The following is a 17,786-nucleotide window of genomic DNA, read 5'->3' as shown; positions in this document are numbered from 1 at the left end:
TGCTTTGTTTGTTTGTTTTTGTATTGCCCTGTCTCCCTGTGCTGTTGGATTCCCCATATATTTACCTGGTTTTCACATCCCATCAGGTATCCCTGTTCTAAATAATTCTACACTGTGACTTATTCAAGAGCTGTTTGGTGATGTTACAACGTAACTCAAATTTTCCATTGCTCAATGAGAAACATTTTTTTCGGAGTCACTGTGAGAATTGAAATGGAAGTTATGGGTACACAGGAGCCCTAGGAAGAGACTTCTTTTTAGATACTCTCCATATACCTGATGGTATTCAGAAGTTAACAAAGATCAGTATAAACTTAAAAATACTATCAAATACCTCTTTTACCATTAATGATCCCACAATAAGGTATTGCCCTCTATTGATAAACTCTGGTTCCAGTTCTTCACATGATCTGTTCAGACTTTTTACTTCTGGTGGGCTCCTCTCAGCTGTTGACCAGTGTGTGCTCAAGAAATGCAAACTAACATTTTATATACATCTTTTTTTTTTTTTTAACTAAAATGGTCATTTTTAATGGGAACCAGAGGTATAGTTACAATGACATAGTCCAACACAAAAAAACCCTTGGGTGATCAGGAATTGGAAGGTTACAAAATAACGAGGGTAACACTGGGTACAGGACAAAAAGCTGTTCCAGAACCTGGGGAGCCAGGCTAATTAATACGGCCTCTCCCTGCGATCCTGTCTGTGCTCACCCCTGGAATCCATCTTGCCAGGGCCAAAGCCGCCTCTGTCCCCACCACCCCGGCCCCCTCGGAAGCCTCCACGGTCCCCTCCGCGGCCCCGGTAGCCGCCTCCATCATAGCCTCCTCTGCCACCACGACGATCATCCCCGTAGTTTCCCCCCATGTGAGAGCCACCTGGACCCCCTCCTGGGCCATCTGGTTTAGGGGCCTTACACTGGTTGCATTCATTTCTCCAAGAGAAGTTCATATTCTCACAGGTGGGATTAGGACACTTCCAGTCACCAGCTCGCTGCTGTCCTCCACCGCCACCACCTCCACTGGGAAATCCTCCCCGGCCACCACCACCACTGCCACCACCTCCATAGCCTCCACGGCCCATGGGTCCTCCTCGCCCTCGGCCTCCACGACCATTGCCACCACCCCGATTAAAGTCTGCCCGGCGAGTAGCAAATGAGACTTTGATAGGATTTCCGGAGAGTTCTTTACCATCAAACCAGTCAATAGCTGCTTTAGCGGAAGGTGGGTCATCAAAAGAGACCGTTGCCTCTCCCTTCAGCTTGCCAGTCTCCCTGTCTGTGTACAAATTAATCATGGGCTGTCCCGTTTTCTTGTTTGTCTTAATAATACCAATCTGCTTGAAGTAATCAGCCACAGACTCAATTGTAACATTCTCACCCAGGCCTTGCACAAAGATGGTGTTGTTGTCTGAATTATCCTGTTCGGAGTCATGACGTGATCCTTGGTCCCGAGGGCCACCAAATTTATTGAAGCCACCACGGTCACTTCCGCCCATGCCACCTCTGCCTCCACGGCCACCTCCACGACCTCTGGGTTCATAGCCACCACTGCTGCGGTTGTAACCACCACCACCGCCGCCGCCACCACTGCTGCCACCCCTGCCACGGCCTCCACGGTCCTGCTGTCCGTAGCCACCGCCGCCTCCACCACTCTGGTCTTGATTGCCATAACCACTACCACTGCCGCAGCTGCCGCCGCCGCGGCCACCGCCGCCGCCACCACCACCACCACTCGTGGAGGATTGATCTTGGCCATAGTTACCTCCACCTCCACTACCACTGCTGCTGCTGTTGTACTGGTTCTGCTGTCCATAGCCCTGAGGGGGATTATAGCTTTGCTGCTGTCCATAGCTTTGCTGCTGTCCACCATAGCTAGGCTGCTGGCCGTAGCCCCCACTTGGGGGCTGCCCATAGCTGCTGGTCTGAGAACTGCTACCGTAACTTCCCGAGGTGCTGCTGGGAGCTGGCTGCTGGCCATAACCAGGGTAGGAGGACTGCTGCCCGTAAGAAGATTGGGAGCTCTGGCTACTGCCATAGCCGCCAGTCGAGCCATATCCCTGGGGAGCTGACTGAGTTCCATAGCCTGTGTTCTGGCTCTGGCCATAAGAAGAATAGCTGCTCTGGCCATAGCCTGAAGTGTCCGTGGACTGGCTGTAACCGCTGTAACTCTGCTGTCCGTAGGGCTGACCGCTCTGCTGGGAATAGCCCTGACCGGGCTGGGTGGGGTAGGCCCCATAGCTTTGGGTTGCTTGTTGGGTATAATCGTTTGAGGCCATGTCCGCGCACGCGCGCACAGCCAAGCAAGCAACAAGGTTGCAACACCGCAGAACACCGACGCCTGGAGGACTGACCATTTTATATACATCTAAACAGATTCTAGTCAGGCACAGTGGCTCACGCCTGTAATCCCGGCACTTTGGGAGGCCAAGGTGGTGGGATCACCTGAGGTCAGGAGTTCAAGACCAGTCTGACCAACATGATGAAACCCTGTCTCTACTGAAAATACAAAGTTTAGCCTGGTGTGGTGGCACACACCTATAATCCCAGCTACTTGGGAGACTGAGGCAGGAGACTCACTTAAACCCAGGAAGTGGAGGTTGCAGTGAGCCGAGATAGCACCACTGCCTTCCAGCCTGGGCAACAGAGTAAGACTCTGTCTCCAACAAACAAACAAACAACAACAAAACCAAATTATTATAAGGCAAGCAAATTTGCTGGGGGAAAATCCAATGTGGATAACTACTGGTCTTATGATGAATGGTCTGTGGACATTGGTCTGTCTCCAATTATTCTATCAGTTTTGGCTAACTTTGGAAGTCAAGGCCACAGGAAATCTTTTTCTCTTTAAAAATAGTTTTAGGAGATAAGGATCAAAATTAAATACCCATAGCAGGTGTTTGTCTACAAATGTGTGCATGCATTGGCACATGGCTGTTTGAATGTGCAGTGTGTGCCAGCTTGATAACTGTGGGTGGAATTTGGGCATTAGCTCTAGAAAATGCAACCTGCAGAATATTTTCCTTTTTTCTCATCTGAACAAAAGCATCACAGGACTGTGTCTTTTCTACCTGAGCTGTAATGATTCAGAAATGAACACTGAGAGATGAGATGTTCCATGAGAGATTAATGTGCTTACTCCCTAAAGCATCCCCTTCAAATGCAAATCTTTATAAAATACAGCATACACTTTGCTGCCTTCTTTCATGGAATATACTAGATAGAATTTAACCTTGTCTGGATGGGTAGAGTCATTATTAGAAAACTCGTGTTTTTCAATACAAGAATAGAGGATGCCCGTGGAGTTATTGAGCTGTGTGGAGATGTAGGCCCTGATTAAATGCCCTGCAGGCTACAGTTATTGAGTTTTTCTTATTTGCTGCCCATAATTTTTCTATTTCTGTCTTATGGTAAAACCGACATTCCTATTTTTAATTCCTGCCCTATTAGCCATTCTTGACATTTATTGTTTAAATTGACAGATTGTTGGTCATTGCTGGAGATAGGCAATGTTTACACAATGGTTATTATCCTATTCTCTTTACTTGGAATGTGTTTGAATATTCCCAAGGTGGATTGGATAGGAGAGAGGAGCAATTTAACTTTTGGGGAGGTGGCCAGGCATGGTGGCTCACACCTCTAATCCCAGCACTTTGGGAGGCCGAAGTGGATGGATCACTTGAGGTCAGGAGTTTGAGACCAGCCTTACCATCATGGCGAAACCCTGTCTCTACTAAAAAACAAAAAACAAAAACCAAAAAAGTTAAAATTAGCTGGGTGTGGTGGCACAAGTCTGTAATCCCAGCTACTAGGGAGGCTGAGGCAGGAGAATCGCTTGAACCTGGGAGGCAGAGGCTGCAGTGAGCCGAGATTGTGCCATACCACTCCATCCTGGGTGACAGAGAGAGACTCTGTCTCAAAAAAAACAAAAACAAGAACAAAAACACAAAACAGAACTTTAGGGGAGGGCTTACGGCATGACACTTCCCAAAGATGGCTGCAACAGTCCTCCAGGCCACATCACCCTCTAAATTGTGGCCTTGATCCCCACTGGGAGATGGAGTCTACATTCTATTCTCTTATGCCTAAGTAGGTTTGTGACAATTATGCAGAAGGGACGCTATGTGTCTTCCAATTCTAGGTGTTAAGAGGCAATGTAGTTTCTCTATCACTCTTATTTTTGGAGTTCTGAGCCATCAGGCAAGAGATCTGACTCTGCTAAGACTTCCGTGCTATGAGGAAGCCCAGGCCACATGCAGATGGTACAGTTAATAGCTCCAGCTGAGGACCAGGCTGACAGGCATCAACCTCCAGGCACATGCGTGAAGACACCTCCAGATAATTCCAGCCTTCATGTCCTGAATACCCCTCCTCCAGCTGTTGAGTCTTCCCAGCTGAGACCACAGACATCATGGAACGGTGACAAATATCCCTGCAGCACCCCTTCCAAATTCCTGAACTGCAGAATCCAGAGTGGTTAGACAGTAACTGGAACAAGGCCCCAGGGATTCTTCTGGAAGTAGAAACCAAGAGTTTTAGTTTATAATCTTTGCAAAATGCTATGTGGGGTAGTGGTTAAGATATTGAGCTCTGGAGTTAGACAGATTCGGATTCAAATCCTGAATCCATCAGATGTTATACCTTTTTCAGCTTCAATTTCCTCATCGGTAGAATGGGGACACTCCTCATATTCTGTCATAGGGTTTTGTGATGATAGTGTATTCAGTACAAAGTATTTAGCAGGACGATAACACAAAATAAATACTCATACCTTTTTGCTGTGTGTGTGTGGAATAAGATTGAATTCTCAAAGATTCCTATTACTGCCTTCCTGATTCTCAGATGTGTTCCAGGTAACTGAGATTTCTAGAGAGATGAAGCTCTACTGTATTACGGTTAAGATTTGATAATGCTATTTTCACAACTTAAAACTTGGAAGGAAATAGCAGTGCATACACTCTGAAGCAGAGGTTGCTAGACTGTAAGGCTGAGGAGGGCAGAGACCACATCTCTTATTATTCTGTCTTCAGAGTCAAGCACAACGAGCACCACAAAAAGTGTTCAATAAATACTTTTCGTGTGAATTGCCTTAAGATTCTATTCATGTAACCTTTAGGTTACACAAAGGATGGGGGATCACCTCCTTATCACTTATTTTCAGAGGCCTAAAAAATTTCCACATTGATTACAATATTTTTTCAGATGACTTAATTTGCTTGGGGCGGTGGAAGCACACAACTATGTTTTTATTTGTTTGTTTATTTATTTATTTATTTATTTTTGAGACAGAATCTTGCTCTGTCACCCAGGCTGGAGTGCAGTGGCGCAATGATCTCTGCTCACTGCAAACTCCGCCTCCCAGGTTCACGCCATTCTCCTGCCTCAACCTCCCAAGTAGCTGAGACTACAGGTGCCCACCACCACACCCGACTAATTTTTTGTATTTTTTTAGTAGAGACGGGGTTTCACCATGTTAGCCATGATGGTCTCCATTCCTGACCTCGTGATCCACCCGCCTCGGCCTCCCAAAGTGCTGGGATAACAGGTGTGAGCCACCATGCCTGGCCAGAAGCACACAGCTGTTAAGATAACCACTTTTTGTATTTGTATACCAAAAAAATTTTCCCCATATTCTTGGGATATAATGATGGATATTAAATAATTTGTTAAGTAATTAGCCCAATGCATTTTTTTTCATAAAATGCTTACAATTTTGGTTTTTATGATTCAGAGGCCAAACTGGTAATTTTAAGTCAGCACTGTGATTTCAATTAATTATCACTTTAAACTTCCTTCATAATTGCAGTCACACTAGGCAGCAGCTCAATTTTCTTGTCACAACATATAGAACTTTAATTAGAGTGAAAATTATGAACTATGGCAAGGGATTTTGCTATATTCTAGTAACCCAATTTTAATGGAAATACTACGTTCTGATTTTTATTCGGTGAAACAGGATATAAACTTCTCTCAGGGAGTTACGTAACCTTGAAACCTTTAGAATATTTTATTGATGACTAATATAGAGGCTACGAAAGCAAATTCCATTTTCCAAGGTCCAAAGTTCCTGGACTATCCTCACAGGTTAGTTTATGCTATGGTAACAATACAAAATTTCTTTGTCACACCACATCCATTTTTTTTTTTTTTTTTTGTATTTTGTTTTAATCGGCCCAAAATATCAGTCCAAGTCCATTTTAGATTTAGATGACCCACCATGTGGTGGCTCCACCTTCCAGGCCCTGTGATCTTGGGGCACCTGTGTCTCAGCATCTGGATTTACCATCACTGTGCAAGGGAACCAGCACAGAGAACCTCACCTGGACTCTGGATGCCTCGGCTCAGAAATGACACCTGTCACTTTCACTTCACACTTCATAGGCCAGCACATGTCAAATGGCTATGTTTAATTTCACTAGGTGGGGAAGAGTCATTCTCCTATATGTAAAAGAATAGGGGCTGGGGCAGGAGAATCGCTTGAACCAGGGAGTCAGAGGTTGCAGTCAGCCAAGATCACGCCACAGCACTCTAGTCTGGTGACAGAGCGAGATTCTGTCTCAAAAAAACAAAACAAAACAAAACAAAACAAGGACACATTGTAATGCTCTAGTAAGTAACATAGAGGTTGTAAGAACTGGTTCAACATCTTTTTTTCAGGCAAAACTTCTTTTCCTCCAACTTGATGAAAATTACATTGAGTACAAATGGAATCTTACATCTTTAATGTGATTAGTACAACTTAAAGTACCATAAAGTACGGTACTTACAGCAGAATGGGATCTTATAGGAGGTGGTTCTGTCTTGGATTCTTTCCAGGGGGTGGGGATGCTGAGTGCTGGAATTGCCATAGGGACTTAGTTACAACATTGCTTTGCTGAGAATGCAGTTCTGAGGCAGGGACCTAGAGAATGATACCGTAAGGAGGTTCTCCTTTAATTATATCCCCTGGTGTGGGACTGGGAGCTAAGATACACAGTTTGAAAAGTAATCAGAGCAACTACAGCCAAATATTGTTGCACTTTAGATAGGAACTACAGGGATTGAAATATCTACCTTTCTTTTCCTAAGAACCATCTTGCAACCACTTCCACCCCCTATCTGTCATTGTCCTGTGCTCAATCAAAAGAATGTCCACACAAAGCGAAGGTCTGATAAGACCGCCTCTATGAGGTGCATTAAGTCTCTAATCTTTTTTCCCCTTTAAACCAAAAAGAGTATGTCATATAGCTGTTGATTTTTAAATGCGGAATATGATTTCTTGTCATGATTTTCTACTACTGCATATGGGCTCTGGGTCTATGCAAGGAAAGTGTCAATAATTTGAAACAGTTGACACTTTCTGTTATGTCACTAACAGCCTTTGGCCAATAAGTGCTAAGCAAGTTCTTGGTGAGGAGACTTTGGTCCAGCACGTTGTTGGTACAACCTTGGGCCAACCTGTTAACTGAAATGTACCATCGTGACATCTGGGTAACGAGGAGTCGAATACTTAGTGCCCTTTGTGTTTCTTCCATACCACAAAATAATCTCTACATGTAACTAATAAATGAACTTTCCCAGCACAGTGTTTTTGTTGCATTATTACAGATTTAACTGGTGAGCATCTACAGGGTTGGGGTGGGGTTGGCATGGTGTTGAAATCTGTAAGAGTGTTTATGCAATTGCCTTTCCCAGTAAGTGACAGTCATTTAAGAAGCAATCTACATCAGAGAATGTGCTTGAGGTTTAGTGTTTGTCCACATTTTCCATTGTCCTATCATTACCACATGTGCAATTTTTATTCCTAACAGCATTTTGATAGTTTGTCAACTTTTCAATAAAAATAGGGCCTTGCACTAAAAGATGTTGTCCTGCAGTAGGACTGAGAGCAATAACCATGTACCAGGTACCCATATATCGTGTTGGTGTCAATATTTGAAAAACAGAGCATCAGTATCCTGGCCTGACGGCATTATAGCATGGATTGTTTACCAGAGTGATGGCACATTCTATGAAAGGACAATGAGAAGAAGGCATATTTCAAGAAAAAGAACTGATTGCTGCAGCTAACGAAAAAGGTTTAATTGTATTTTTTTCTTATATTATTCTCTCTTGATTGTTCTCAATATATTTTTCTCAATATATTGTCATACAATACCATGTACATTGTTAATTTTATTCCTTCATTCATTTAACAATCATGTGTTGGTTGCTATGTGACAGGAAACGGCTAAAGATAAAGAAATATGATCTTAAAGGATCTGCTGTCAAGTAAGGGATATACATTGATCGGGAATTAGAAAAATGGAGTGGAAATAAAAACAAAGTGACATGGGAGCACCTAGAAGGGCCTATAGAAGTATCTAGGAGAGGAGCCAGGCATGGTGGCTCACACCTGTAATCCCAGCACTTTGGGAGGCCGATGTGGGCAGATCACTTGAGGTCAGGAGTTTGAGACCACTCTGGCCAACGTGGTGAAACCCCGTCTCTACTAAAAATACAAAAAATTAGCCGGGCGTGGTGGCACATGCCTGTGGTTCCAGCTACTCGGGAGGCTGAGGCAGGAGAATCACTTGAACCTGGGAGGCAGAGGTTGTAGTGAGCTGAGATCGCGCTACTGAATTCCAGCTGGAGTGACAGAGCGAGACTCAGTCTCAAAAAAAAAAAAAAAAAAAAAAATTATCTAGGAGAAGAAGGGGAAAGGAGAAGGATAATCATGGCCTTCTGAGTCTTGAAGGATATACACAAGTGGATCAAAGGAGAATGACCACTCTAGGCAGAGGAAAGAGCCCAGAGACATCAGCCCTCGTGAGTGTTCAGGGAGTGGCAAGTGACATGTGAGGATGGAGCATCAGGCGAGGAAGGCTTGTGGCCCAGGGTGCAGTCAATCAAGGTCTGGAAGCATCACAACCCAAGACTTTGGTGCCCCAGCAAGGAGTGAACTTCATCCTGGTGGCGCTGGGGAGGCACTGAAAAGCTGGAGACAAGGAGAGTTAGAATGTGATTCCCATGTCAGGAAGATGACTCCAAAGGCCAAGTGGAGTTTGGACGTCAGGCTGCCATGTTCCAGGTCAGAGACGATGACCCCAGTGGCAGTGGGCATGGCAAGAAAAGGAAATATGGGAGATGTTTAGACTGTAAAATTAAGAGAGCTTGTTAAGTGATTGAATGTGGAGGCTTAAAGAGAGGAATGACCAGAGATGGTTTTTATGTTTCTGACTTGTGTGACTAGCATTAAACAAAATAAGGAATATAGGGGAATCATCTTGAAGGAAAGATGAGTTTGAGATGCCTGAAAATTGAAAATGATATGCTCATTAATGCTATAATACTGGCTAACATTTATTGAAAGCTCAGTATACACCAAATATTGTCATAAAGTATATATTTTAATCAATTTAGTCCCCACACCACCCTAACAGCTATTGTTAGTTTATTTCATCAAATCTGAGGTACCATCCATTGTAAGACACATCTTGATTCACAGATGTTACAATGTCCCTCTTAGAATTAATACAATATAGTATTATTCCTATTTTATAGATGTAGAAACTGAGGCAGAGAGATTAAGTAATTTATTCAAAGTCACATAGTAAATGGAGGAGCTGGGCTTCCTAAGCAGTCTGCCTCTCAAAATTTTTCATTTAATCACTGTACCACATCTCTTGTTGGAACATATGAGTCTCAGGAAAGTGATCTGGGATGGAGATAGAGATCTGAGAGTCATCAGTCAAATATTCTCCATTAAATGGCAGAGGTGGAGATAGTGTTTATAGTACATAACTAATAAAGTTGTGATAAGGTCCTTTAAATTAAAACTGAAATAACTTTGATAATTATAACCAAATGCCCCTTTTGATATATTAAAACACCTCAAAATATCAGAGTACACATGTTTCAGGCATTTTATTTTTTATAAGAGAAACTAAAGATACAACATCAACGAAGTTGATCAGAATTTCCCAATAAAAAGTATAAGTTTCCAGAGAGGAGGCTGTGGCGCAGTTGATTTTCTTAAACCATGAGCTTCTGAGTTCCCTAAGCACATGGCCATTTCCTCACATGTTTTGTGAAATGACAGCCGAGAGGTGGAGTGGAATGGAAATCTAGAAATCACTGCCATGCAAATGTGCAGCAGCAAAGCTCTATGTTTGCATGTAAAGCTCACGGTATCTGCAGTCCTGGGAAGAATTAAATTCCTAACCTGTGGGCAGGTGTGTATTTGGCCACATGCCTTTACTTATTAGGCAAGACAATGTCCCTCAGCACAGTGAGTCACTGCTTTTGGATGCAATCCTTCTGACTCAAGAGTAACAACCTTGTTTTTCAGGCACAGTTTGTTTCCCCCATCTTGTCCCCCACTCCTGTCTCTCCTCCTTTTCCTACTGATTATCAGTTCCTAGTGGAGGCAGAAGAAGGGAGGAACTTACGGGTTTTAAACACAGAAACCCAGTTTACAGAGTTGCAAGGGAAATAGGAAGGCAACATTTGGAGCCCAGTTCTCAGTTTGCTTTAAGCTTTAATCAGGCAAGAAGGATAAGGTGGGAACAGTTCCAAGGAGGTAGGTTGCAGAAAAGCAGCGTCTCCATGTCCTTCTCAGCAAGCTCAGGTGCAAAAGATAAGTGTACATTGTCTTTGAAAGGAGAATAGTCTTTGAAAGTAGAATAGTCAGGGACAGAGGGCTGCTTCGGTAGCCAGCCTTCCAGATGGGGTCAGTATGAACAGCCTCACGAGCAGCTGCAGTTTAACCCAAACAATCACACATGTTTGTAAGTGCCTTTGGTCCAACTTGCTGATAGTGTAATGACAATAAACAGAACAAATGAAGTAGCCACTTCAGCAAGGAATGAGTTTTCGAAAGAAGCCGCCCATGTTTTTGAGAAGAATGTTTCTAAACTTCATTTAATTTGCTGCATTTGGACCCCTGAAAAAAAATTGATGATAACTCATATTTTAATTTGCTGTGGTTATTTAATCTCACTCTAGTTAAATCATCTTCACCAACTGTTTTTTTAAAAGCTTAAAAAGATTGCCTGTTTGTTTACATAAGAGTATTTGGGTAGGAAAGAATTCCATTTCTATTTCTTTATCATGGGTATAATACAACTTTCTCTATATTTTACTTTCTCATGTATTTTCTACCACGACCTCTTCTATTACCCCAATAATGCGTATTAAATAATCAGATTAGCTAGGTGATAAACTGCCTTATGTAAGTTTTTTGAAAAGGTGGTGACTATAAATACATTACAAGATAAATAAAAGTAGTTAAAGTACCAAAGCCATCTTTGAGAGGATGAAAACATTTTTCTTTCACTAGAGTGGAGTTTGTCAGACAGAAGGCCTGAGGCACAGAGGGAAAACATAATAATTTTCTGAAAGGTAGAAGTAGGTGATGGACTGAGAGGTGAGTGTCCTGGAGCAGGGAGCTCAGGCAGGCCTCAGGGCAAAAACTTCTCAGAGAATGTATCCGAAGTTATATTCTGCAGCTGCTAATAGGGACTGTGAAATAGTGTCTTCCACAAGATGAGGGTTTACAATGATCTCATTTAAGACCAGATGTAGGCAAGCTGGTCTGTTATATGCCAGCTCCCTGATGTCATCAGGAATCAGGCTCTCTGCTCTCATCCTCAGGCTTACAAAACGGTTGTTGCAGCTCCAGCAATCACAACCATGACTCAAGTAGGAAAAAAGAGGAAGAAGGGCATGAGCGAAGGGGACCTGCTGATTAAGGCAGTCTCCTTTACAGAGTGTCCCCTAACATGCTACCACAGCACATGCCTGTCTGTGAAAGGGCTAAGAAAGGTAATTTTCTGGACTGGGTACCTGCCTCCCTCTCCCAGTGGTTCTGCTAGTAAGGAAATAGGGGTAATGCTAATCGGATAAGATTTAGAAGTCTTTATCATAAATGCAGTAGGAAGGAAAGCAGTAGATTAATAGTATTGAAGGCAAAATTGCTTATTTTATTATTTTTGCAAGGATCAAAATTTTTCAGAAGCCAAAATGTAAATGTTGCCTTTTCTTTAAGATAATTTAGCTCTGGACACTACATAATGAATACTACAACATGTCACTGCTTTGAGGGATGGCTGGGTTATCAAGGCAACAATTAGAGAAAATTCAGATTACTGAAGAATTAAATGTTGATACTGACTGATCTCATAATTCTATAGGGCTGTACTTCTGGCAAGAAGGTTACTATCATTATTACTATTTTGATTGGTGTTTAAGAGTCTGGAGATGAATGTGGAGCTGCCTTATTTTCTTTACAGCAATTTTTCAGAGGTCACTTAAATAGCTGAATCTGCCTCCCTGTATCCCACTATGATAGGGACAAAAGGCTCCAGGGGCCCCAGCATTTGAGAACTTGTAGTCATTAGAACTTTCCTAATTGATGTCCACGGGTAATAAATGACTTTGCAGTTGGTGGTTGTATTTATGCTTTAAGGAAACGTAAACCTCTGATATCTATCTTGCAGCTCTTTGTCTACTGACAACCATTGATCTCTTCTCAAAAACTTCCAGTGACACGCACATGTCCCTCACCTCCACCTATCACACACAAATGGGATTTAAGAAACAAGGTGGCTTCTAAAAAAGGATGTTAAAAAAAGAAAAAGAAAAAGAAAACCCTGTTAACTCTAAACAACAACTCTATTGTTACATCAAACGAAAGCAAGTAGAAGTTGTCAGAAATGTAGTTCTACCATATTTGAAATGTTTATTTTATCTTATAACTGGGGCAACCTTATGGGAACAAAGAGTGGGTTTGATGATGGAATTACTTTACATGGCAACAGTGATCTAGAATATAACCCAGAAGATTTGGTTGAATTGTAATCACCGACTAACTGCAGAAAGCCTCTGTGCTTGGATTAGCTTCACTGGGCATGAAATAAGGCACAAAATTAACTGCTCTTTTCTTTTTCTGGAGAACTTTATACATAGCTACACCCTATGTGAAAAAGAGAAATAATTTTTGTTTTTAATACTGAACCAACTAAAAAATGTGAAAGAAATAAATTCAAGTGTGTGAAAGCATAAGGAGGGAAAGGAAATAATTCTATTATATTTATTTTTCAACAAGGGCTTACATCTGTTTCTAATTTATACAGATTATTGACACATCTGGATGTTTGGCCTTAGGAATTGTAAGTTGCTGCAGTGGCATTTATTTTTTGAATCAACTCTTCAGACCACCCTGGAACTCATGCAACTAGTTTGGAGAGGAGGTTGTGATATTTTAAATAAAGTTACCTTCTGGCATTTTGAAGCCAGTGCAAATGGGATTCTGTCATCTTGTGTTTTATAAATTGTGGTTTTGCATTTTTGACACCTGCAGGAAAAATAAGACCAAAGCCAAAAGCCTAAAGGGTTTGACAATGACAAATTATAATAGCCAGATAAAGCTATCAGGGAGACGCTGGAGAATGGAGCAAGGTTAGCCACTCACTTTAACTGTAGGGGACCCCAGATTTCAGCAGAAACAAAATAGCCAGTGACTGATGAAAATGCTGTTTTAACGTGGCCTGATGGGAGCATACATTCTAACGGGGAGAATGGGATTGCTCGAAAGTAGGTTTGATTAATACTTTACCTCTTGGACTGATGCCTTTTGTAATCGGGAGCTAACTTTTCTCCCTATGTGGTCTGATTGTAGTAATTTATTCCAAGAGTATGAACAATGGGAATCATGGAGTAGACCTTTCAGATCTGAAAAAACAAAAACATGCTGAAACACTTATTTCATGGCAAATATTTCTTAAATGGAGTAGCATGATTTTATTAAAAGCAACAGAAGACCATATATCAAAATCCTAATGCAAATTGGGGAAAACAAAACAAATTGCTCCTATAGTTCTTTAGTCTGAAGGTACAATAGAAATAATTAAGCACACAATGTGGTTTGATTAGTTTTGTTGAAGAAGGCTCTTTGGCGTTCTCACAGTAGTTTTGATTTTTGTTTAGCTGTCACAGCAAACCTTAAGATTCTCTCCCGTTGGAGATCAAGTGTTACTAGACTGGGCGGTATTGCAGCAGACTCACATAAGAAAAAATGATATTTGGCTTTATCATTCCTTAGAGGCAATTATCGCGCTTCACTTTGAAAGGAAATGATCACATTTAGAGAGCATCTGATATATCCTAGAAACAAATCTATCTATTGTGCTGACATTCTTGTCTTTAGAAATTATTTTGTTACATCTTCACAAAGCAAAAACACCAAATGTATGTCAATGCCTGAAATCAATGATAAAATGTCCCCGTGTATCAACCTAAAATCACTTTATAATGTGGAATGGAGATTCACTTCTTACAACTTTCTAGTGGAGATGGCAGGGAAAGAATCAGAATTAGAGGCCAAATCCAAAGACTACCTTGAATAAAAGAGTTATGTAATTAGCATGTTCCTATCTCCACTTAAGTATAGTCTTCTGTTTTAAGAGGCTATTAGGTGTCCATTGGGATCAATTAATGGCCTCTTGGAATGGCTTCACTGCAACTAAATAGGGTGTCACCACCACAGTATTGTACGATATTGACCTGAATGGCTTGAAACCTGTCTCACTTCTAGTATCACCTACAGTCGTGTCATTTTCAAGCCTCAGGTCTTCTGATTGTGTGAGTCTCAAAGCTAATTTGAAAATTTTCTAGGTAAATCTTACTGTTGGTCTTGATAAAGAACCAAATGGGCCTTTAAGGGATGCTTTGATGATGGAAGATAGGAGTATGCGTGAAAAACTGGATTCCACAGATAACACAACAATTGCATTTAAGTGACATCTTGCCTTTCTTCTAACCAGAAGTTTAGTCACAGCCAGCTACTGGAAATTGTAATTGTAGGCTGGCTTGAGCTGGCAGTGGTAGGGGACAGGGATTTTTGATCCAGTGTCTTTAATGACAGACCATTGGAAATGCACATGGACACTGACCAGTAAATAGTGAGCTGGCAGAACTGTCTCTTTAAGACATTTTGGGACTGGGCACGGTGGCTCAACGCCTGTCATCTCAGCACTTTGGGAGGGCGAGGCAGGTGGATCACCTGAGATCAGGAGTTCAAGACCAACCTGACTAACATGGTGAAACCCCATCTCTACTAAAACTACAAAATTAGCCAGGCATGGTGGCACATGACTGTAATCCCAGATACTTGGGAGGCTGAGGCAGGAGGACTAGTTTGAACCTGGGAGGCAGAGGTTGCAGTGAGCTGAGATCGTGCCATTGTGCTCCAGTCTGGGCAACAAGAGCAAAAGTTCGTCTAAAAAAAAAGAAAAGACATTTTGGGAGGGTGTCTGGGTCAAGTGTGGAAGTGTTTCTTTTCCAAGTGGGTCATTTAGTTGGGTTGGAATGCCCCAAATGTAGCCATCCCTCATGGTACATCTAAGGGAATCTGTTTCTCTTTCAATAAGCCTTTCCTTGGTTTATTGTGGGCTTCTATTGGAGCTACAAACCAAAAAATCAAAAGGAACTGGACCCAGAGAGGATCAAATGTGTAAATGCCAAATCAGAGAGGTGAGCAAAGCAGGAGGAAAGAAAGAAGGAGGGGAGGCCAAGATCAGAACTCTGTTGACTCCTGATTCTCCAAAGTACAAATTCTCTGCTGTCTTACCTACCCAGGCCTCTCTCCCACCCCTCTCTTGCTTCTGAATGGAAAGAGGGAGTCAGAGGAACATGTCTTGGGAAAGATGCCATCGCAAGCTTAGGCTGAGGCAGTCCCAGAAGGCTGGAACTGGAGGATAACTAGAGGTCCCTAGTCAAGTTTCCTTATTATATAGTTGAGGACTCAAAGCCCAGAAAGGTGGAGGGATGAGTGGACATCCCTAAACATGACCGACAGAAAACACATGACTTAGTTTAGTTTTCTGATCCCAAGTAGGAGGAAATAATTAGGAAAAATATTCCAAACATTTAAAAAGCTGTCTCTTAGTATTTATTGACTATGCATGGTACGTTTCATACTGAATTTTATGCAGTGGTATAGAAAAATCATGGACTTGAACACATTTCCTCAACAGACAAACTCGACACATATAAAACAGTCAGTCAGTGGTGTTAGAAGCAAGGGAGAACATGGATGACCACACTCTGAAGGTGACAGTTTGCCACTCAAGAAAGGAATGGCTTTCCTCTCCAGCCTCCTGGGTCCCACAGGTTAGATGGAGTTATACAGGCATCATGTGGAGCCTATGATCAAGGATTTGTCACATCCATGGAAAAGGAGATTCTCCGGAGTTTTTGGTTTGTGGACGTGGGAAAATCTTTTCCCTTCAGCCATTCCAGAGAGCCTGCTGCTCATGAGGATTTGGAGTCTTGTGATGGTTACAGATCATTACCTGAGTCATCAGGAAGGATTCCCTGGATTATTCCTTCTTCCTTCTTCCTCTTCTGTCTTCTCCTTATCACATCGTGGCTCAAGGCTTTCTAAAAGACCTGTTCTGATTTCAGAATCTATTATTCATGATCTTTCTCAATGTTTTCTTTTCTTCTTTTGCTGGTTGGATCACATTCAGCTTTGATCTCTCATTAACCAGAAATTTCTATTCTTTTGACTCATTCATTTCCTTTACCAGGAAATTTAAAATGAGCCACTATTTTATCAAGTATAACCTGTACATGATTTTCTTTTCTTTTCATCTAATGTTTAAGTTGTTCTCATCTGTATTTTAGATGTACAGTGCTGGTTTTAGGCCCATTTTGAAAAGGAGATATTTTATTTCTTAATTAGAAAGACTTTTTATTCCTGAGCATAACTTGAACCTTTTAGCATTAATATCCTTTTGCTTTTCTGAGTTGAGGACTTGGTACTTTATAGTTATTTAGAAATATATAATTCTTTACTATTCTTTATGAATGTATTTTGTTATATAAACTCATATACACTTTTTAATTTCTTTTTTCATTTACTATGTGTTTTGAGTCATTATATTTTATTTGGTAACAACAATTTTGCTATTGTTATAGAATACCTCTGAAGTTCAAGTTTTGGATTTCCAAGTGTGACCTGCAGTTGTCTTGATGAGAGAATATACATTCTGTATCCAAAATGTCACTCAGGGCCAACTGGTCCTTTGAGATTTGGCTCAAATACCTTGTCCCATGTGCAGTGAGAGACTCAGTCTTTCTGAATGTCTCAAGTCATTGAGAGGACAGGGCACCTCCATTTCTCCTGGCTCCTTTTGGCCCTGGGGTCCTGCTTCTGTGGATTAGTGCAGTTCATGGTTTACTCACATCTGTGTGCTGTTCCTTTTATGCACTGTGCACCCCGCACAGAACATCGTCCAAGTCCTTCCTGCCACATTCGCAGGCTGTGTGTATAGCAGACATTCACTGAAGTTTTGCGGCAATGGAATTGTTTAACTAAAAGAAGTTTAAATTATAGCATCATTAAAATAAAGTAAATAATGGCTGGGCCAGGTGCAGTGGCTCACACCTGTAGTCCCAGCACCTTGGGAGGCCGAGGCAGGCAGATCACCTGAGGTCGGGAGTTTGAGACCAGCCTGGTCAATGTGGAGAAACCCCACCTCTACTAAAAATACAAAAAGTAGCCTGGTAGTAACATGGTGGCCGGCGCCTGTAGTCTCAACTACTTGGGAGGCTGAGGCATGAGAATCACTTGAACCCAGGAGGCGGAGCTTGTAGTGAGCCGAGATAGTGCCACTGAACTCCAGCCTGAGTGGCAGAGTGAGACTCCGTCTCAAAAAAAAGAAGAGGAGGAGGAGGAAGAGGAGGAGGAGGAGGAATAAGAAGAAAAAGGAGAAGGAGAAGAAGAAGAAGAAGAAGAAGAAGAAGAAGAAGAAGAAGAAGAAG

General features: G+C 42.0%; 1 pseudogene across 1 annotated transcript; it reads right to left on the bottom strand.

Annotated features, from left to right (window-relative positions):
- Window positions 1–498: 498 nt before the first annotated feature.
- LOC111522022 lies at window positions 499–2,349 on the bottom strand (annotated as a pseudogene). Its single transcript, XR_003306639.1, has one exon. The product of XR_003306639.1 is annotated as an RNA-binding protein FUS pseudogene (transcript).
- Between the last annotated feature and the right edge of the window lie 15,437 nt (window positions 2,350–17,786).

This window comes from Piliocolobus tephrosceles, chromosome X, assembly GCF_002776525.5.
Source record: "Piliocolobus tephrosceles isolate RC106 chromosome X, ASM277652v3, whole genome shotgun sequence".
Classification (NCBI taxonomy): domain Eukaryota; kingdom Metazoa; phylum Chordata; class Mammalia; order Primates; family Cercopithecidae; genus Piliocolobus; species Piliocolobus tephrosceles.
Note: the sequence above shows the minus strand (reverse complement) of the source record. Positions and strands in the feature narration are given on the sequence as shown.